The sequence below is a fragment of the Gorilla gorilla genome, chromosome 6, assembly GCF_029281585.2.
Source record: "Gorilla gorilla gorilla isolate KB3781 chromosome 6, NHGRI_mGorGor1-v2.1_pri, whole genome shotgun sequence".
NCBI lineage: Eukaryota > Metazoa > Chordata > Mammalia > Primates > Hominidae > Gorilla > Gorilla gorilla.
The window spans coordinates 162209279-162232476 of NC_073230.2; the positions used below are offsets into that span (position 1 = coordinate 162209279).

The 23198-nt window shown below is 44.4% G+C and overlaps 1 long non-coding RNA gene across 1 annotated transcript; it reads right to left on the reverse strand.

Moving 5' to 3' along the window:
* Nucleotides 1-6073: 6073 nt before the first annotated feature.
* Nucleotides 6074-20066, reverse strand: LOC109027698 (uncharacterized). Its single transcript, XR_008681338.2, has 3 exons — nucleotides 19932-20066; nucleotides 11735-11841; nucleotides 6074-6593 (listed from the first exon to the last, which is right to left on the reverse strand). It is a non-coding gene; the product is annotated as an uncharacterized lncRNA (long non-coding RNA).
* Nucleotides 20067-23198: the final 3132 nt, after the last annotated feature.

Below are 23198 nucleotides of genomic sequence, written 5' to 3' on the forward strand. Positions count from 1 at the left end.
CTCTGAGTGAGAGTCACTATAAGGTCATGGAGACAAAGATATAGGCCAGCCCATGGCCACAGGCACAAGAGAACCATAGGACAAAGATGAAGGCTGGTCCTAGGCTAACAGATTACCATTAGAAGAGAGAGGAAGGTTGGGGTTCATGGTTAGACCAGTTCATTCCAGTACCTCAAGAATGAATAGGGGTGCCCCTGTTGACTCTGGTATCTCCTCTGTTCTCAAGATGAGAACAAGGTTGAGATGAGGCCAAGGTTGAGGTTACATAGTAAGACTGGTTCATTCTGGAACCCTAAGGATGAATGGTGGATGCCCTGTCCAGGAAAGGATAATAGAGAAATAAGAAGGGATGCCTTCTTATTCTGGAAGTTCTGGAAGGTTTGTGAAAGATTAATCTTGTAAAAGAAATTCTGTATAAGCATATATTGGCTAAAATTAAAGGCGTATTATTCAGTTTAATAAAATAAAAGCAAAGCACAGTTTTCTTAAAGCACTGCTGTGCTTTTTAACAGAAAATTGTAAAGGGTTATAAAAGGTTAATGAAAATCTTACCTTATGGTCAAACTGATTAACATCAGATAAATTTTTCTATAAGGTTTTATTAAGAATTGCATTTGACATCAATAGTACACTAAGGCAAAGGTAAAATTTGGCTTTACTTGGACTGTATTTGCATAAATGTGTTATTGCAATATGTTTCAAAATTATGCAAAACTACTATAATTCTAGTTTGACTTAGTATACAGTAATAATTATAATTGTCATCTTAAATTATTGTGTGCCACAGAGGTAACAAATTTCCTTGTCAATTGTGTCTTCAACTGTGGCTGTCCAAAGACATTTAGTCATCCACAATTGTTATCTTGTTTCAATGCCCTTTAAAATGTAGTTTTATAATCAGCTATAGGACTCTAATAGGTGCTCTTAAATGCAGGTTTCTGATAACTTTGGAGATTGTGACATTATAATAGAGGAAAACTTTTCAGGACTCTCACAGAGAGCTAAAATATTGATGAATATCAAGGAGAAGAGGAATTAATTGCATGGACTGAACTAAGACTAAAATAATACTTTTATGACTTTTTGCTTAAAATGTTGCTAATCCTTTGTTTGTTTTTCGAAGCCAAGGAAACTTTTCAGCTTTTAACAATTGAATAAAGTGTACTTCTATAAACAAAATTAGGAGCACATTTATCTCTCCTGGATTTCTCCAATATTTGGAACTTATTTGTGAGTGCTCATAACTTACATCAGTATAGTTATTTGAATAAGTGTAATAATCTGTTTTTTTCTTTCTCATCTATTGATTTATATTTTGTAAGATTAAAAGGCTCTGTGATCTGAGAAACTGTAAGCAATTGTGTTGCTTTTCATCTTCAGGCCTGCATTTCTTGGAAAGCTAGGTGATATGAATATTGGCCTTCTCACAACTAAACATATAAACTGATACACATAGCTTAAACATGCTGTTTTCTTTTGTAACAGGACAAAATTGGAGACACTGGTTATTTTCCCCAAGGCTTTGAATGAATAACATGTTTTCGGATACAAACAGACTCCTTTAAGAAATCAATGTTAACTTAGAGAGCCAATAAAATCCCCTTGGGAAAAGTGGACTCACACCTTGTCTACACAATCCCTGTACAGGCTTTCTAACCTGTGGTAAGTAAAGAATGTCACGTTCTGACAGGCCCAGGGGCCCCAAGTTGTCTTGGGACCTCAAGAGGGAGGAATTCATCCAACTCATACAGCTGTTTGGTGGCACAATCCCATGCCTGGGCTCAAGACTTTTAAAAGTTTTATCCAAGATTCCTTATGGAACAAAGTTCCATCAAAGCCAATTTAAAAAGGAGCCTATATAACAAATAATTATTCTTGTTGTGCTTTATGCAAATAACAGGCCAAGTATAATATGACTGAAGTTTATTTTGGAAACAAATCAGTCCTATGATGATTTGTTTTTAATAAGAATGAGGACTGCAAAGAGAAAAATTATGTCTCGAGAATTGTGGTACACCTGTAATTAGATTCTAGTCTCATCAGTTGTTTTTGAGTTTTTTTCCTCTGCAAGTTAGACTGACTCTGCTTATTCCTGTGAACCAACCAGTGATCCATGGCTGAAGCTCAGAAGAAACAAGAGGGATGGGCCATCAATCACCACATGATCCTCAGTGAGGGATAACATCCTCTCAATATTTGAGTCACCCTTCTACAGAGGACCCCTCAACTGCCCATCTGTGGGACATGACAGAGGCAAAAATCCTGCCCCTGTCTCTCTCGGACCTGGCTGGATACTGCTTTCACTAACCCACGAAGCAACCATGCCCTAACAGCTAGCAAGAGAATAAGACCCACAGAACAACCACCACCACCTCTCTGTCAGCAGGAAGCAGTTACAGAAGACTGACCTTTCCCAACAAATTGGGTCTTGAACTCTTGAGGGGGGAAATGTTAGAGTAGGTAGTTAGGCAGACATGAGCAGGGCAGGAGAGATCCCTGCCCAACCCAGGAATGTCAGGTGACTATCAGGTTATGGTCAGGTGGTTGTTAACTGTCTCGCTAAAATAATAATTGGCTGCAGGTGGTGCCAGGGAACAGTATCTCCCAATAGATGAAAAACAACTGAAGTTGATGACCAGCAGCTTCCCAATAAGATCTCAGGAGTTGGGTGAGTGGGCTCAAGCATGCACACTAAGAGCTAAATGGCAGTGTTAACAGGTAAAGGACCTTCTTCTAGGAACGCCTGACTGGTATGAGAAAAATGCCTCAAATAAGCCTGTGTACAACTTCAGCAAACACACTGTGCTTGCAGCCCTTCCCAAGTGCTGGCAGGCCACTGAGCATGCAGACAGCCTACCCCAGAAGAAGTAATGGGGAGAAGTAACACAACCCCAGAAGCATCTCAATACATAACACTTCAAGTTAAAGATCAAACAGCACACTTGAATCTCTCAAGTCACCTGCTTGGCTCTCTTCCAAGTGTACCTTACTTTCTTTTGTTCCTCCTCTAAAACTTTTTAATAAACTTTCCTGCTCTAAAACTTGCCTTGGTCTCTCACTCTGCCTTATGCCCCTTGGTTGAATTCTTTCTTCTGAGGAGGCAAGAACTGAGTTGCTGCAGACCCATACAGATTTGCCACTGCTAACAGTTAGAATGAGATATAGAAAAACTGAAAGCAGATCCTGGGTCTCCTAGTACTTAGCCTGCCTCTGTGTAGTATCATAATCTTCAAGACAGAAAACTGAAGTGGCCAATCTCCTCTCAGAGAGTGCAAGGGTTGAGACCAGGAGAAACAGAGGCACTATTAAAGGCCAGGATTGAGGACACACAGCAGAGCCTGAGTGCATGGCACATTCTGCTGCCAAAATCCACCCCCTCTACAAGAAATATTTGTTCAGTGCCCATTATGGGCCAGACCAGGAATGCGGGCATGAACTGGGGGTTCTCTGCCCTCACTAAACTTACTTTTTAGGGGGGAGCTTCAAAATAAATAAGATAAACAAACTAGATAATTTAAGACACAGTGAGTGCTCTGAAGAAAGTGCAAGATGGAGACGCAATATGGTGGGGAATCAGGTTCGTTACTTAGGAGAGCTCAGAAAGGGCTTCCTGAGGGTGTGACTTTTGAACCAAGACCTCAGTGATGATCGAGACTCACTGATGGGAAGACTTGGCGAAGGGCTTCTCCAGGGAAGCTCGGGGGCAGGTTCTAGAAGGGAGGCAGGGCTGGCTGGCTTGCGGACATGCTGTGTGTGAGGAAGCAGTGGTTTTCTTCCTAACCTTTATAGGGTCCTACCTGTCTTGACTCTTGCCAGCTTCTTACCTACAAACAACTAGATGCAAGGGGTCCTATTTATCCTCTAGGGAGAAAAGATGATGCAAGCTGCTCTTTGCTATCATTTAGAATTTTAGACTTTTTCTTTATTACAGAGCGCTGTGTTAACCAGGCTGGGGGTGGTAGACACAGAAACTCTGAAGTCACCAGGGAAACTTCACAGCAAGGCTTTGACTGGGACTATTCCCTGCCTTCATCTGGCAGAAAGGACTCAGTGTAGCTGCCCCATACTTGGCCAGACGTAAAGAGTTCTTTCTGCCCTCTGCATCTGTCCTCAATCCTCCCTCTCGCTCACTCTCTTCTCCTGGAAGGGGTTTCAGCCACATTGTGCCTGCTGCTGCGGTCTTTTTCCTTCTTTCTGCTTCCCAAGTTTATACCAGGCTACTTATTAACACAGGGCCAGGTGTGTTATAAGCATCAGTGTGTATTGTGTGTGTGTGGATGAGCTTCAGTGGAGCACCTGAGAAAAACAAAAACCAACCTTACAGATATTAACCACAATGGCTCCAGTCTGGGACTCCAGCAGGCTGAGGCCTGAGCAAACTCATTCTTTTTTCAGTCGAGGAGCCAGGACATTGCAGAGTGCTGTGAAAATGTCCTTTACGTGTCCCAACACCTTATAAAGAGTTTGCTTATTTCCCCAGTACAGAAATTCATGGTGATCATAAAAATTAGGAAAACACAGAAAGGTAGTTAAAGTAACCACTGGTAATTACAGTTAGTATTGTAATTACAGTTAGTATTATATTTACTGTTTAATAAAAGCCAGATGAAATAATGAGATGGAATTATATAAGAATATTAAAAGATAAAGCATGGCAAAAATTAGTCTAACTATCATTTTATGGCTGTCCAGTAGTCTGTAAGGTGGATAAATCATAGTTTATTAAACATCTACCCTACTGGTATATATTTAAATTCTAGCCAATTTTTCCATTACTTAAAAAAAAATGTAATAAACAGCTATGTGCATTCTCACACAGCTCAATATTCTTAGACTCTCAGCCCAGATTCAGATTATACCATTACTGAATGAAAAAGTATAAATATTTCTAATGCTCTTGATACCTCTTGCCCAAGCAAATTCTAGTTTCTGTGAGAGCCATAGACTGATTTGTGAGGTAGCCACCTGGCCACCCTAGAGGGCCCTACTCTAAGGTAGCTGTGTGCTAGTTTATGCCTATGTGGCTGATCACATGGTCCCATGGTGGGCTGGGAGAGGTAAAGTAGAGAAATGGAGGTCAGGGTATGGGGGGAAGGGCAAACTTGGGGATGTGGTAGGAAGCCCTTGTCCAGAATTCACATGGGTGAAAACATTGAGATACCTGGCCAGAGGCCCTGGAAGACCAAGGCTCTTTAGCCTGGAGATTCTTTCCCCTGGGACCAGTCTGGACAAGGGTGTGGAATGCCTGTGTCTGCAGAGCGTGGCGAAATTCTTTTTTTTTTTGAGACGGAGTCTTGCTCTGCCACCCAGGCTAGAGTGCAGTGGCACCCTCTCAACTCACTGCAACCTCCGCCTCCCAGGTTCAAGTGATTTTCCAGCCTCAGCCTCTTGAGTAGCTGGGATTACAGGCACCTGCCACCACGCCAGGCTAATTTTTGTATTTTAAGTAGAGATGGGGTTTCACCATATTGGCCAGGCTGGTCTCGAACTCCTGACCTTGTGATCCACCTGCCTTGGCCTCCGAAAGTGCTGGATTACAGGCATGAGCCACTGCGCCTGGCCAGAAATTCATTTTTATTTGGAATATAAACTACAGTGAGCAAATTCATGTTTATTTGGTCTATTTGGAAACGTTTGGGAAAGAAACTGCAGTAAGCATTTGCCTGCCTATGGGGCCTCTTGTGCAGCCGTCTCCCACTTTCTCTGTGTGGGTGTTTCTACAGCAAAGTGAATTAGGCTTCCTGCTGTGCCACCACAGTTAGCTGTGTGTCTACCTCCATTGTTAACATCCAATCAAGCAACAAGAAATAGCTGATTAGGAACATTTCTTTCATCTGGAGAACTATGGGCTGAGCCTTTTCTTTCAAAGGAGGGTGGGGTGGACAGCATTTTCCCTTTGGTGATGAACTCTTGTTCCAGAAAGTATAAAACCCACTCACACCAACACTGAAAAACCAAACCCAGAATGTCAAGATAGCAAATATATTGATGTTATACTGCTTAGGGGAAACATTAATATCGTATGTATCAACCTTGTAGAGCAAAGCTTTAGAGCTACTTATGAACCCTGGAAATTAAAAGGGAGCAAAACTGGGGGACACTCTCTCCCCCGTGAGGAGAGTTTGGCCATTGTCACATTACCCAGTGGTATTTATTAAGGTCTGCATGTGTTCTGTTGCTTGCTCTGCAGAAGAAAATGTATTGGGGTAACAGCAAAGGCGCATGTACCCAGGGCCAGTGCTGGGTTTGATGGACGTCCGCATGGTGGTCAGCGTGTGTTGCCAACTGTCTTTGTTTCTCTCAACATTCCCTTTCTCCTGCCTGTTCAGGGTTCCTGTCTCAGAATAAAAGCCCCAGAAGGACCATGACTTTTTTTTACTGCTCAGTTCAGGTAATATACAAGGCTATAGTCATTTTTTATGGCCAACAGTCTTGATTCTGAAATTCGAATGTGCATGCCAAGATGTTAATCAAAATTCTGAACTTGACTCGAAGCGAAATCTTCCACCCTTCTCCAGTATGGGTCTGCGGGGAGGGGATGTGACTTTTGTCCTCTCTGCTTTTCCCTGTTCACCTCCTTCCACACTCAGGAGCTGACATAGAGGGGAGAGAAGGAGGAAGGCCTGAAGGTGTGTAGGGCTTACAACGACTCTTGGAGGCTGCAAAATCCTCTTTTGTCCTCTTGAGTGTACACTTTCTGAGACCTCTTCAGCCCTTTGGCGCAATCCAGTGGACCAGACCCCAAAGGACTCCACCCAGTTCCCTGTCTCCTGTAAATACTCGCCCCTTGTTCAATGAACTCCAGGAGTGTGAGATGACCCATCTACAAATGTACTTGGGCTCTGCTTCCCGAGTGCAACTGCAGGGGTGACCTTCAGCATCTGGAGTGGTGAGGACTCCAACCCTAGTTCACTGTCTCTGCATGGATGGGGCACCCGGTCTCCTTCTCTCCCAGTTCCCAGGACCACAGGTGGAAGCCATCTGCCCTCAAGCTCCTGCCACCTCACCTCCCGCTCCTGCCCAGCTCCGTGGCTCCGGCAGCCCTGCCAATCTGTGTAGACCCTACAGAACCTCATCTCAGGGCCTTGGCGCTGGCTCTTCCCTGTGCTGGAAAGACATTTCCCTCAGTTGCCCACGTGGCTAATCCCTTTTCTCCTATTTGTTCAAAAGTCACCCTTTTAGCAAGTTCTATTCTGGCCACCATATTTAACTTTCTCCTGTCCTGCCTCCAGTCCTGTACCCCTGAGTCTGCTCTATTTTTTTCTATGGTGCTTATCACTTTCCAACCTACTGTGCTATTTACCTGTTTATTATATGTATGCTGCTGATGCACCTGCTTCCAATAGGGTGGAAGCTTGAGAGGGCAGGGGTGTTGGTCTGCACTGCTCACTGTTGGATGCTAGATGATTAGAGGGATGACTCAAAACGTCAGTGCTCAATGAGGTTTTGCTGAGCATGCAAATGAAGCAGCAATCTCTCAAAATCCTCTTTTCTCTCGTGTAACTCTTTCAATGTTTGAAGTCCTGGATATTGCCTTTTAAAACTTACATATTTTGATTTGGCTACTGTCTTTATGCAATTTCATATCTAATTCAGCTGTCTATTGGACATTCAAGTTAATAACCCTTTCAGTATTTTTTCATAGAAAATGGTGGAATTGTGTTACTATTTTTCATGACTTTCAGCATGTTTCATATTAAAAAATTAGTCTTGATTAGTTTATTTTCCCTGGGGCCTGGAAATGACAGAATTTAACAGGTGAGCCAAAACGCCAAATAATGTGAAAGTCACTGTCCGGTTGGACAGAATATTCATAGTGGGTGCCTCTTGTCCTCCTCCTCCAGCCTGAGATCTTGTGCCCACCCATCTGCCCTGTGCACCTCTGCCATCATCACCACCCCCGTTGTCTGTATTCAGAATGACTCGCTGCTCCCCCCACACACCGTGCACTTTAGTCTCTCCTCCTCCGCACCTGCTGGGGAGCCTCCCAGGGAAGCCGCTTCTTTTGTAACCCTGCCTCTTTCTTTTCAGGACACAATTTTCTCACCATCTCTTCCTGGATGCCTTTCTTCATTCCCGCATGTTAGCTGTCACCCTCCTCTGGTCATCATCCTGCACCTGCCTGCATTACAGACTGTTACATTGCACACTGCACTGAACAATTCATATATCTATATAAAGTAATTCTATCACATATCTATCATCTATCTCTATCTATCTATCTATCTATCTATCATCTATCTGATCCCTTCTCTTTCTATCATCTATCTATCTATCTATCTATCTATCTATCTATCTATCTATCTATCATCTATCTGATCCCCTTTCTCTATCATGTATCTATTTATCTATATATCTATCTATCTAATCATCTATCTGATCCCCTCTTTCTATCATGTATCTATCTATCTATCTATCTATCTTTTTTATCTATATCTTTCTATTATCTATTATCTCTATCTATCTATCATCTATCTGATCCCCTTTCTCTTTCTATCATGTATCTATCTATCTATATCTATCTAATCATCTGATCCCTTTTCTCTTTCTTTCTATCATGTATCTATCTCTATCATCTTTTTTATCTATATCTTTCTATTATCTATTATCTATCTATCTCTATCATCTTTTTTATCTATATCTTTCTATTATCTATCTATCTATCTATCTATCTATCTATCTATCTATCTATAATCTATTTATCTGAAAGCTGGAAGGACCTGAGGGCAGTTTCTATGAATCTTTTTTTCTTCATATTTATAGTCCTAGGAACAACCACAGAGCCTGGAAAACACCCAAATGCCTTGAGGGTAGAGACGATGACTTATTTCCATTTGTGTATTTCCTGTACCTATCAAGGCGCTCAATTATATTGAATGAAAAACTGAAAGGATACAATTTATCTTCACAGACCAAGAATTCCCTAGCTCCTGTAAAACTAAGCTGGCTCTACTCTTCCTTTCTGGGGCTCACCATATCTAGCTCCATGCTTGCTGTTGTCCCGTGTGTGCATTTGCTGTACCTGCTGTGTGTTTCCCATGTGTGTTGTGTGTCTCCCGCCTAAGTTCCTTTGGCATCCTTGCCAGCCCACAAGACCTAGACTCTGATCCCACCTCTCAGTGAACTGTGTGTCCTCAAGTACATCAGAACCTCTCTGAGCTCTGCCTTTTTATTGTTAACGTAGAGAAAAATCTATGATGCCATTAGGCTTTACTGTAACCCCGAGAGCTCAGTACTGAGTGGAGTCTTGTGGTTGATGAGGTGCTCTTGAGACTCTTGCCCACAACTTTTCTGCCCTTGAACTTGCTTCTGCCTTCTTGGCGTGTGGCCAGGCCATCCCAGCCTCACACCCCACAGCGCAGAGGATCCCAGAGCACTCCCTGTAAACCCACAGAGGCCCCTGCAGCCCACACACTTCCCAGATCTGAGCAAAGCCAGGCATCTGGCTGCCTTGTCCTTGCTAGATCAAGCTCAGAGGTGCTCAGAATCATGCTGGGAGGGTCTCCTTCCATCACCAAGAATGAAAGGCACTGACTGGGCCTGTGGGTTACAACCAACATCCTCAGCAGCCTCCTCCTATGGGGCTCTGGCCCCCCCTAGCTCACCTGGCATCCTTCTTTCCCATGTCTATAGCCGGCTCCTTGCCTGGCATGAAACAGAGCAGGGAGTACAGCTGAGCCTTTCATGGCAGTTTTCTCTGCAGCATTTTAAACTGCTCATGGCAAAGTCTTCTCCCTAGAAAGAAAGGCCATTCTTGCCCCTCTCCTTCTCTCCAAAGATTTGACTTCAAAGGATATTTTTGATGTCCCTGATACAAGCTACTTTATTTGCGCTATAACTACAGGGGCAATGGGTGCCAAAGGGCACCAGTCACCATTTCTGTGCTTGAGAAATAAAGGACAGATCATATTTATGTATGTGTCTCTATTTGCAACTCAAAGTAGAACAAAGAAAGTGCTGAAAATGGTGGGTAAGTTATGTCGTGAGCAGCACAAGGCCAGGCATAGCCAAATCCACACACGTCTGTCTCTCTCCACAAGGTCAGACTTTACCAATGCTATTTCAATAATAAAAACCACGGGCTCCGTGGGGTTCCTGAGGAGGCAGTTATCTTTAGGCCTCCCATGCACTCAGGAGTCAGAGCCACCGTGGCATGCAGGCTCAAGCCACTGCACAGGCCAGTCAACATTGCAAACCATGCATGATAGTATACTTAATCAATCTATAAATGTTATAGATGAGAGTTTTCACATCAAACAGAGTGACATTTAACATCAACAGAAAATGGGATAACAAACGAACCAGTACAAGGAACGTGGTGTGGACAAGGAGCACCTCTTGGGTGGATCCTGACAGTCCTCAAGGGAGAGTCCTTCAGGTGGACACTTCCTTTGGTGCTGATCACAAGTGACAGTAAGATGTGTATGGAGGTGGCTGTGTTGAGCTGGTGAGGTCCTGCTCTTTGATAGACCATGAGTCCTCTGGTGAGGATGATAGTAAAGGGTCATACCCCCATCTGATTGGATGCCATCTCTTGATTAGGTGCACATCTGGTCCCTGCTGGCATGATGCCTTTTGAAGTATAACATGGGCTCATGTTTTAAGACAGAGTCACTTATGCCAATGGTGCTGTATGTAATGTACCCTCATGTGACTGGGGGACATTATGTTAACCTGTGTAGGGGGTGCTTCTACCAATGACCTCAAAGATTAGAGATCTTCCAAAAAAGAAGGCCATGTCTTTATAACTCCCAGGGCACGGTATGTTGTAGACTCAAATATTTGCTGAATATTGGAGTTTTGAGAAAGGAAAGATCAACTTTGATTTGGCTATTTCCACTCTCCTAGAAAAAGTAGAAAGAATGTTTTACGGGCACTGAGGCACTCAATTGAAACCCTGGTATGGTTGTAGCAGACTATGTACAACCAACGCTCTGGCAGGAACTCGGCCGTTCAAAAAGTGGGGAAGAGGTTCCTGCTCATGGAGGCGGAGGATCCTGCTCCCCTGCCTGGACTGTGCTTCCCCTGTGGAGCTTGTTCCCCACTCAGACCTCAGCTATGAGGTACCTGCTATGCCCACACTGTCTCCACTGGCTTTCCCTGGTTACTCATAATTTTTACACTCCTTTTATAAATTTCATAGCACTTGATGTAACCTGAGATGACTTGGCTTATTCACTTTTTCTTGATTATTGCTGCATTTGTGCATGGGAATGTAAGCTCCCAATGGACCAGGCCCACATCTCAGTCACTGCTCACCCCGAGTCCCTGACATAGTGTGGGGCTGGATGAGGCCTTCCATACCTGTCATTACCTGAGCTGACGGGAAGGTAGCCAAACCCCTTTTGTGACCACAGTATGGAGGCCTCAGCTGTCACGACAGAGGGAGGCAGGTTTCCGGCATATGGCAGCTTGACAGTGCCCAAACAATTGGCTCCCCGTTCTCTTACGTCACCTCACAATGGCAGGGGCCTTTCCAGCACCCACTTCTAGGGCACACAGGGCCTTCCCGGCAAACACTCAAGATGATGCTTAGGTTTGGATCGAGATTTCTTTCTGAAGCCCTGATCCACATTCTGAGATAGAAGGCATTCTCCAGCAGCATTGTCTAAGTCTCCTAAGCAAGATGATGTTGTCAAATATGGCAATAACCCAGCGATTATTTCTAATGCTCCTGAAAACTATGTACAGTAATCCCCAGCCCCACTTGCTAGCAGTGGATCTACAGGCTTACCTGTGGAGCCAGTGCCGCCGGAATTTGGTCTTAGAATTTGTTGATTGCATTGTCCGAGTTAGAAGACTCACTCATGATGTGAACACGGGTTTTGCATCTCAGTTGATCTGTAAAATTCACAGCACCTCAGGAAATCTTTGAAAATTACAAATCTGATCACATCCCTCCTTTTCTTAAAGGGCTTCGATGACATCCCATTTTCCTGAGGATAAAATGTAAACTCCTTAGGTAGTTAAGAAGTTCTTCTAACACCTCCCCTCACCTCCCCTCTTCTCACTCTCCTTATATCGTGGGTTCTGACCACGCAGACTTCTCTTCTGTTCTTAGGCAACATTCATTGTCTCTGAGCTTTCACACATGGTGATCTTCCGCCTGGAACTGCACACTTTTTTTTTTTTTTTTTTTTTTTTTTTTTGAGATGGAGTCTCACTCTGTCACTCAGGCTGGAGTGCAGTGGGGAGATCTCAGTTCATTGTGACTTCTGCCTCCCAGATTCAAGCAATTCTCCTGCCTTAGCCTCCTGAGTAGCTGGGACTACAGGCGCCTGCCACTACGCCCAGCTAATTTTTTATATTTTTTGGTGGAGATGGGGTTTTGCATGTCGGCCAGGCTGGCCTCAAACTCCTGACCTTAAGTGGGGCACCGCGCCTGGCCTAGAATTGTACACTTTTGTTTGTCTACACATAATGGCTAATACCCATTACTGAAATCTCAGCATAAATGTCTGCTCTCCAGGGAGGTCTCCTGGGCCCACTGTCTGTGTCAGGACTCCTACTCTGGGCATCTCAGCAGCCTGTGCTCACCACCATGGCAGTCATGACATGTTATTATGTGTATCTATTTAGTGTCTACCTTCCCTGCTAATTGTGCATGTTAAGAGGAAAGGGGCCCTTTTGCCTCAATTCCTATTCCACCCCTCACACTAAACAGCGTATTTGGCAAATGGAAGAATGAAGGAATAAATGAATGGGGACAGGAAGTTGGCCCAGGAGCTTTCAGAGGTGCTCCAGTTTTAGGACTCAATGATTTTCTCAGCTCCCTTGATTCCAGTTGGAACCTCTCCTAGTTATTTTCCTAAGCCTTGCTCACTCGGTTTCTTACTTCTCTCTTTTACATTAATTTGTTTACTTCTGAGCTCAAGATCTCTGTCAAATTATTCTTCATCAAGTCATCTGGCTCCTGGCTCATTACCAAATTAGCATTTTGAAAAACCACTCTGGCTTTGTGCATGCATGAGAGTACTCAGGTGCAGAAACGGCTACATCGTGACGTGTGCACACTAGACAAGAGGGTGTGACATTTATATCAGTGACTACACGTCAATGTATAGGATTGGGTGCTTCAGAGTAAAGGACAGGGGCTCACGATTATTTTTCTCATTCTGTATCTGACGGAGATAAGATTAATTCCATAAATATCAGCATTTTCTGTAGCATCAATTCCCAGGGAGACTAAAAAAGCCTGCCCTTGAAAGGAACCTACCAGCATCGCAACAGTCTGCACCAACCCCTTCCTCCTTTGCAGAATTTTTATGAGAGCAGTATCTGCATTCAGAATAGACTCTATGTGTTTGGTAGCATTTAGAGATGGTCGAGTGTCTTCATTTGTCTCTGAAATGGGATCCCACGTAATATAAGTTTGCAAGGGATAAATATTCTTAATATGATAAAATGACTATTTGTAATTTTTATTTGTTGATTAATTACTGAGTTGTGCCAACTTTTTCTGGCAGGATTTAAAAATCCAGGCTGGTGTGCAGTGGCACAATCATGGCTCACTGCAACCTCTGCCTAGCAGGCTCAAGTGATTCTCGTGCCTCAACCTCCCGAGTAGTTGAGACCACAGGTGAGCACCACTAAGCCTGGCAAATTTTTGTGTTTTTAGTAGAGATGGGGTTTTGCCATATTGCCCAAGCTGATCTCGAACTCTTGGTCTGAAGTGATCCTCCCTCCTCAGCTTCCCAAAGTACTGGGATTACAGGTCTGGGCCACTGTGCCCAGCTGTCAGTAAACTTTTTCTGTAAAGGGCCAGAAGGTAGAGAGAGTGTAGGCTTTGTGGGCCCATTCATATTCTTTGTAGCCACTACTTAGCTCTGTCATTGTAGTACAAAAGCAGCCATAGATAATGCACAAACAACATGCATGGCTGTGCTCCAGCAAAGCTTTATTACAGCAGTGGGTGGTGGGCTGGATTTGGCCAATGGGCTGTAGCTTGCTGATTCCTGCTTATAAAGGTATTGATACTCAGTAAACACCCCTTAATATAGTCTCCTTTTATAAATGTTCTCGTTACATGTGAAAAGAATGTTTAGTACACTGCTGGAGTGTTCTATACGTGTCAATGAAGTCAGCTAAGGTATAGTGTTGTTCAAGATGTTTATGTCCTCAATGTGTGTTTGTGTTTTTATTGTTTGTTTTTGTCTTTTTGTCTCCTTGTTCTAGCAATTCCTTAGGGGAGCATTAAAATCTCCATTGATATTGTGTGTGTGTGTGTGTGTGAGTGTGTGTGTGTCTAATTCCACTTTTTCTGACTTATTTCTTTCTTTTTGGTTCTACTAGAATTTGCTTCAGATATTTCAAATATCTGTTATTAGGTACATAATCATCTATAATTATGTCTTTTTAATGAATTAACACCTTTAAAATAAAATTCCATTTTTCTTCTTAGTTATATTCCTTGTTTTGAAATCTACTTTGTCTGTTAACATAGCTACTCCAGCTTTCTTTTGATTCATCTTTTATGATATTTATTTTCCCACCTTCTTACTTTTAACATAGCTACAATTTAAAGTATGTTTCTTGTATCCAGAACATAGTTTTACTTTTTGAACCAAGCTAGTAATCTTTGATTTTTTCTTTTGATGTTCAGCCACTTATATTTAATGTAATTGTTGATTAGTTTAAATGTACTGTTTTGATGCTTTTTTCCTGTTTGTCCTATCTGTTCTTTATTCTTTTTTCTCCTTTTCCTGCCTTCTATTTGATTACTTGAGTACTTTTTTATGGATTCATTTTATCCCTCATATTGATTTATTAGCAATACAGGTTTCATTTAGTGTTTCTCTAGAGTTTCCAACATATGATTTAATTTATTACAGTCTACCTTCACTTGGCATCATCCACTTCACCTGCAGCATAAGATACTTAAGACTGTAGACTTCCACTTTCCATCTCCTGTCCTTTGTGCCACTGTTGTTACACATTTTGCTTTTACATGTGGTGGCTCTGAAATATGTCCTCTCAAAAGATGGAGTGTAATTCACCTCCCCTTAGTGTGGCCTGGACTTAATGACTTTATACTAGAGTTTAGAACATGATAGGAATGTTGGTGTGTGACTTCTGACTAAGTCATTACGAGCACTTCAGCCTCTGCCCTGTTTTCTGTCTTGGATTCCTCACTCTGGGGAAGCCAGCTGCAGTGTCATCAGGACACTCACGTAGCCCATGTGGAGAGAAATAGGCCTGCTGCCAACAGCCAGTGAGGGTCTGAGGCCTCCCACCAACAGCCAGTGAGGGTCTGAGGCCTCCCACCAACAGCCAGTGAGGGTCTGAGGCCTCCCACCAACAGCCAGTGAGGTGGAAGCAGATTCACCAGCCACAGTTGAGCCTCCAGATGATGGCATCCTTCACTGACCCCATGACTACAACCTCATAAAAGACTTTGAGCTAGAACCACTCAGTTAAGCCACTTCCAAACTCCTGACCCTTAGTAGCTGCGACACAACAAATGTTTGTCATGTTTGGCCACTAAGTGATTAGTGTATTTCGCGATGCATCAATAGTGAATACAAACTAACTTTCATTGTTATCATTTTTTAAGCAGTCAATCATCTTTTAAAGAGATTATAAATTTCATATTTAACTACATATTTTCCATTTTTCCAATGCTCTCATTCCTTTTTGTTTGTGAAAATTTCTATCTAGTATTATTTTTCTTCTACTTGAAGAACCCTGGTGATTTCTTGTATCCGCTGGCAAAGAAACTGTACTAGGATTGGGGCAAAACACATTATTATACAGAGAATTATAATTGGGATAAGGAAAGGGAGCATCTGTTGAGCCACAGGTGAAAACCACCAAGAAGGACCAGGGCGGACAGGGTCATAGGAGTGTTTTAACTCCTCTTGGAGCTTTTTTTTTTTTTAAAGTTTGTAAATTGGTCTCAACTACTCCTGACCCGTTGAGATAATAGCAGCATTCTTCCTGTAAGAATAAACATGTCCCTCCTTTTTCTGCCGTAAGCAAGTCTAAGGCCTGCCTGTTCTGTGCTGTGACCCGTGCTACCGTAGTGATGTGTCGCTGTAGGGAGGCCAGGGACTCGGCCGATGCCTCAATGGCCAACTGCAGGTGAGTAGACAGATCTTGAGATGTTTGGGTTGAGTGGGTGAGGGCTCCTTTTCCTAGCCCTGATGCCACTAAGGAGGAGGCTAAGGCGATGCCTATTACTAAGGGTAGGAAAATAGCCCGTTTGCTTTTATTTCGCAGCCTTGGCTCGGTCCAGGCTAGCAGATGGCTAAGTTCATCCTGACTATATAGGATCAGGCCAGGGATGAGAGAGACGGGTAAGCACAAGGTGTGATTACCAGTTGAGTTAAGAACTTTAGTTAGTGTGGAGTTACACCAGAAGTAGCCTCCGGGCGGTGCCGGGGCGCTGGTAAGCATCCTCGTCTGGTTTCACCAAGAGGCATTTGGGGTAGAGTAACAGAACGGGAACTTGTGTCTTGTAGGGTCTGAGAATAGTGGGACCTGCCCTTTTGGTACCAGTGGTATAGGGGTGGATGAATTTATTGTATAATTAAAGGGGGTAGGGAGAGGAACTGCTACTAATGGAGGTCTTCTGAGGGCTGCACAGAGGAAGCAGTGGGAGAGGTTTTGTACCCCTGTAGATTGGAGCAATTGTGCACCTTCTGAGATTAAAGTTAACCACGAGAAGGGGGAGGACTTGGCCTGGTCAGCTGCCGGTTGAAGCTGGCTGGCAAGCTCTTTCTCGGCTGACTGGATTGAGGAGGCTAAGTTGGATAACCCTGTGACAGTGGTTTTAAGGGTCCTGGCAATGCGGATCTTAGCTACTGGATACATAAAAGTTCTGTGCTCATATAGTCCTCCATCTACACCAGAGGCCCAGCGGGGGACCCAAGGGTCAGAGATTTGGAGGTTAAATCCGTTAAAGCCGTCCCATCTTCCAGTGGAGGTGTTGACATAGAACATTGGGTCAGATCCTTTTTCAGTACGAATTAATGCCTCATGGATATTGCACCAGTGCCACAGACAGCCTACATTTTCTTTGACCCAGCTGGTATTGCATTTGGAGTTACTTTGGTCATACAGGAAGCAAAGTGCAGGGTTTTTTCTAGCCGTGCCTAGGGAAGAGAATTTTAGACCTAGGAAAGCTATGGGTGCCTGGCACCCTGCTGGCGGGCATGCTGCCGTGGCTACTAGTCTAGAGGAGACTGCCTGTCCGGAACTCCAATTCTCAGTGAGGGAAAAAAACCCAGTGAGAGGGAGTCTGAGAGGGGGCTTGTCAAAGCGAACTTCATGTTGGTGAAAGTTCTGGAGGGAGCCTTGCCACACCAGTTCGTCTATATAGGACAACAGATTTTCAGGCCAGCGAAGGGTGTTAGCAAAAGTAGGGAATGACCAGCTTTCCTCGAGAAGAACCTGAATAAATTGTTGGAGCCTGTCACATGGAGAATTCATGCGGTATTTGATTTAGAGAGTTTCAGTTTGGTTGGGGAGAGGGAGGTGACAGTCCAAGTGGCCTGATGTTGTGTAGGTGCCTTCTTAAGATGGGAAATATGGTACCAGGAGGGAAGGCCTATAAATTTAGCTGCCGTCGGTGTTGTAAGAATTACCGTATAGGGGCCTTTCCACTGCGGGGAGAGACCTCTTGCCTGGAGGTCTTTTACTAGTACCTGATCTCCTGGGGTTATTATGGCCGGACTGTCTGGGCTGAGTGGTCCGGGCTTTGGAAGGCTGCGGTCGGTGTGTTCTCTTAGCAGCTCCCTTAACAGGGTGAGGTAGGGCAGGTACACGCCAAGAGGTGGGGTATTCACAGGGAGCTTTTGAAAGAGAAAGGGGTGCCCATATAGGAGTTCAAAGGGGCTAAGGCCTGTGGGGCTTCGGGGTGCTGCCCGGAGCCGCGCGAGGGGAAAGGGAAGTAAGGTTACCCACGATTGGCGCTTCTAGAGAGCCAATTTGATTAGGTGTTGTTTGACAAGGCTGTTGGCGCGTTCCACTTTTCCAGAAGACTGCGGATGGTATGGAGTGTGTAGCTTCCAGTTAACGCCAAGTGTGGTTGTCACCTGTTTGACTATTTTGGAGATAAAAGCAGGCCAAATCTCGGGATTATCTGTTCAATGAGGGTTGAAGCTACTACCTCTGCTGTTTTATGAGTGGTAGGGCAGGCTTTAATCTAACCTGAGAAAGTGTTTACTAAAGTAAGAAGATAACTTGATGTATTTGCTTTAGTAAGGAATAAAAGGAAGGATGGTAGATTATGGGTTCAAGAAAGTTATATAGTGGTCTAGGCGGCAGGGCAGTGAAGGCGTCTGGCGGTAGGTGGAGGGAGTGCCATCAATCCTTATAACAGAGATTGAGGAGGGGTGGCTGGGCCTGCTAAAAGATGGCAAAACAGAGTAGGTAGCCCTTGTGTCTAGTAAAAAGGAAATGGACTTACCCGCTACCTGAAGCATTACCCTGGGCTCGGCAAGGGTGAGAGGGGTTCCTGAGTCTGGGCCTCTTCAGTCGTCGTCCAGTTGGAGGAGCTAGAGGGCACCTTCACCATCCGGGGAGGGGTCGCCATGTGGAGACACAGCGGCCGCTCCGAGGCTGGGGCAGTCTGACCTCCAGTGCCCCATTTGTTGGCAGTTAGGGCACGGGCACGTTGGCGGCTTGGGGTTTGGGCACTGTTTTGCCCAATGACCTGGATTGCCGCACTTGAAACAGTTGCAAGGCGGGCAGGACGGTTGCTGTTGGCTAGGGCACCGGCTGGCCCAGTGTCCTGAGTTGCCTCACTTGAAGCAGGCGCCAGACAGGGCCCGGGAGATTGTACCTCTACCTCTCCTGCCGGGCCTCTTAGGGAATGCCGGTTGCAGGGCAGCTGCCAGGGCTTGGGTTTGGAGCTGAACTTTTTGTTTCAGGCTTGCCTGTCATTGTACCTCAGCCGCCTCCTCTCAGGAATTAAAAACTTTGAACGCCAGCTTTACTAAGTCCTGGATAGGGGTTTGGGGGCCCTCCGCTGCCTCATCCAGGATTAGCAGATATCACTGCCCACAGCGAATGTGTTAGGAGTTGTAGATGCAGTGGACTGGTATGGCACCATGGGGAGGTGGAAATAAGAATGGGGGTAAGATGGAAGCCAAGGAGTTAGCTGGGCAGGGTTAAAAGAACAAATGGGAACTAATGGGAATTAAAATGGCGGCCGAATGGCAGCAGAAGAACTAAAATGGCGGCAGAGAAAAAAGGAAGTAAGATGGCAGTGGTGAGGAAGCAGGTAGTAAGATGGCAGCAGTGCAGAAGGAGATGGCGGCGGAGAGACTAAGATGGGGGCCCTGGACAGGATTAATGGCAAGAGAGGCTGGCCAGACTTCAAGGGGAAGGCTAGCCACAGGGACTTGTGCCAGCGAAAACACTTGGCGGCAGCGGTCTGACGAGAACAGAGGTCCCAGAACCTTTGAACAAATTTGATTTTTGACTATTTGCCTCGCCTCTGACAAAAATTGGTAAGGTCGTTTAGGATATTGAAGTCGAGTGTGCCTTTTGGGGGCCAGCGAGATTGGTTGTCCAAGGTATATTGCGGCCAGGCAACTGTGCAGAAGAAAATTAGTTGCTTCCGTTTTAAATCTTGGTTGAGTTGTAAAGTTGGAAGGTTACGCAGGAGGCACCCTGAGGGGGTGTTTTGCGTGATTTTGGACTGGGTGGACCCCATCCTCTTCCCTTTATGGCAGCGGTCTGAGGGACAGCAGAAGCATCCTTCTGGGGTCACTCAGACCACGCGGCTCCTGGAGCCTCGGATCGGCTACTTCAGACATGGACGTCTCTGAGTCGTCAGTGCCGATTTGGACTTCCCCTGGGGAAGTAAACTTGGGTCACCTGGTGACCCGGACTGCCCTTCCCTTGATGAAGGAAACTCTCCCTGGGCATGCGCATGACTCTTGGCCAGGGAGGAACGGACAAAAGGAAAAAGGAGGGGTACTCACCTAGCGTCGGCCGAATTGGACTGGAGTAGCTGCAGCAACTGCGACCTGGCAGCAAGTAACCGGATGGAATGGACAGATGGCCGTGGAGGAGAAGCCTGACCTGACTGAGGGAGAGGACTAATCCGACCAGGAGGGGAGTCCCGCTGAGCCTCTGGAGGGGCTTAGGAGGTGTCCCCTCCCGGGTTTCGGCACCAACGAAAGGCAATGGAAGGTCACCATGGATCAATAAGGCCGAGAGGTGAGACAAAGAGGGCAAAAATCTTCTTTATTGAGCCCTCGGGCGAGGTTCACTGGTCCGCAGGGGGAAGGCCAGGGAAGTTGCGCTGTGCCAAAGGTGCAGCGCGCTTTTACGGATGCTGGGTGAGGAGTGGGCGGGGTAGGGGCGGGGTCGGTTGAGTTTCACGCCTCTGAGTGTGACACGCCCTAGTGGGCATGCGTGTTAGTCAGGGTGGCGGGAATAGGAAAGGTGAACCCGGAAATGCTGAGTCAGGGTATCCGAGGTGGCGATCGCCATCTTGGAGTCTTCACCGGAGTCCAATCAATTTCTTATAGTAAAAATCTGGTGGTGATTAATTTTATCTCAGTTTCATCCTCTAAAAAGTGTTTAGCCTTTAGTTTTTAAAAAAATCTTTTCAATTGGTATTAATTTAAATCTCATAGAAGTTACAAATTTAATACCAAGATTTCCCATATACCCTTTATCCAGTTTCCTCTATGATAACACCCTAAACATAGCACATTTATCAAAATCAGAAAACTGACATTACAACAGTACTATTAACTAAACTAAAAATTTAATTTGGATTTCACCCATTTTTACATGCACCTGCTTTCAGGGGCATATCATTCTCTGAGGTTTTATCACATTTATAGACTGGAGTAGCCATCACCACCACAGTGGGGGCTCTCTTTAATTTCCCCTGTTGTGCTGGGACCTGAAACTGCTTCAGGCTGTAATCTGGGGTTATGAGCAGGGTTATCTCATTTTTTTTTCTTTTTTTATGGTTCATATTTTTATACTGTCAAGGTTCAGTGCCTGAAAGTTATTATTACAGATATATTCATACAGTTTTTGACTTGATTTTAGTGGAAAGAGAAATATGATACCTGCTATTTATTATGGATGGAAGTACATGTATACATGCAGGAAAAAATTAAATTCTCAACTAACTTTCTCGGACACAGGTAATGGAGCTGACGAGCTGTCAGGCTGGTCTGTCTCTTCTATTGGAAGAGCAGCAGCTGGAACTTTGAATTTCCTCCTCTTTACTGGATCCCATATTAATATGTACATTATCCCTTAAATGGCTTACTGTTATCTCCTGATTTCCTGCATCAATCTATTTCCCCAAGTTAGAATTAGGTGAAAACGCCTCTCCGAATCATCTCCCATTTTCAGTTTTACTCTCCTGCTTTCGGGGGACTTTCTTTTAATTCTACTTTTTAATCAACAGGCAGTTTTTATTCTTATCTTCAGCAATGTCAGTTTCAAGATGATCTCAGGCTTGGTTCCTTGTTTACATAAATTTTCTCCATCTAATGCTATTGTGTCACCAGGCATTTACAGAAATCCAATTCTCAGAGAATGTCAAAACTGATGAGATTAAATGTTAAGAATGACAGTCATCTGATTTTATAGCTGACAGAAAGAGTAAAGGTTATTAATTATGCAAAAATATTTCTGGAAGGATAGTCAATGCCAAGACAAACTACCCACTGTAGTAAGATTTGGGGGCTTGAGGAAGGGTCATAAAGGGAAAAAGAACAATGTTTTTGCCTCACGTTTAGTTAAAGTTGCTGACAAGCAGAATGAACAAAATAATACAGACGGATATATTTATTGCTTTATTTCTGGGTCTCTGTGGTTCTGAAAAACTAATTTCTCCTTCCCGTTTACTTGCCTGTCATTTGAGCATGATCACTCACGATTTATCTAAACTATGGAATTATTGTGATGATGAATACAAAAGTGTTTTGAAATTTTTTTTTTTTAGTTTCTTACATTTCTTATTATGGGAGAAGGTAGTCATAAATACGAGCTACAATCATGTAGCCAAAATATCTTCACAGATGGGTGTTTTAGTGAAAGGCTGGGGATTGTAGCTAAGCTACATAGGTATCGTTAGCCCATCGCAGTGCACCCCCGTGAACTCAACACCAGACATAACTCCTCAGACCATACGTCATCTCTAACTGAAAAGTCAATAACAAAGTCGTATTTCCACCCAGCATGACACAGCTATCCTGCTTAGAACAAATACAAGCTCACCCTTTCCCCAGAAGAGAACACAGAGTTTTGGGTGAAGTCTATTCTGACATTACAATCTCCCTAAGCATTTGGGCCCCTTCCTGTACAGCATACCAAAGCCGTTGTGGCATTTCAACTTCATCTAGTTGAGCTACCTTTGGGTCCACATTTCAGCCAACCAGCCAACCCACCAGCCAAACAAATGGCCAGAGCTCCTTCTCACCCCTTCAGCTACAACGTTAAGTCCAGAATCGCTGCTTGCTAGGGCACATATCAAGAGATTTGACTTCATTCAACTTGGTGTTTCTTGCTTCACTATCCCATGCTCTTAATATCCATCCCCATACACATTCCTAGGATTTCTGTTCGTATAAATTGGAAAAGTCATTTAGTTCTTTTGGAGCACAGTGCCCTGTCTCATGTGTCACCTTGTACCTCACCTTTTGAGGCTGGGACTTCAGTCTAGTTATGGATATAGAAGCAAAAAAGGTGGTGGGATAGGCTCTGAGGAGAATTAGCAGAGCTTTGCAAGGCAACTACCACAGAGGAGGCCATTGCAGTTTCCTCAGCACAGAAGGTTTGATTTTCCCCGACAGGGGTGGAAGGGCTGCTTCTATTGGCAAAGAAGGCTCAGCAGAATTTAGGGGCTCCATGCTGCCACTTCATCAGGATCTGCCCATTGGTACCATTCCAATATTCAGGATCCAGTTTCTTCCCAATCAATGCTCTCACTTGAACAGAAGATGTTCCGTGAGGCTGAGAATTCAATTTATATTGTAATTCAGCCACTCCCAGAATGAGAGTTTCAGTATGATTTTCAGAAATCTGGGCTCTGTAGCTCTAGGAGATACAGGTTTCTTTAGGCAAGATACAGATCAGGTTTTCTATACACTACATCATCAGGAAGTTCAAATCCCAAAGTTCATCCTTTTCTTTCTTCACTTTTTCAGTGCAGTTGGGAGCAACCAGCTGGCCCTACCTACCCGTTAGTTTGACTAAAATATTCTAAGGTAGCAAAT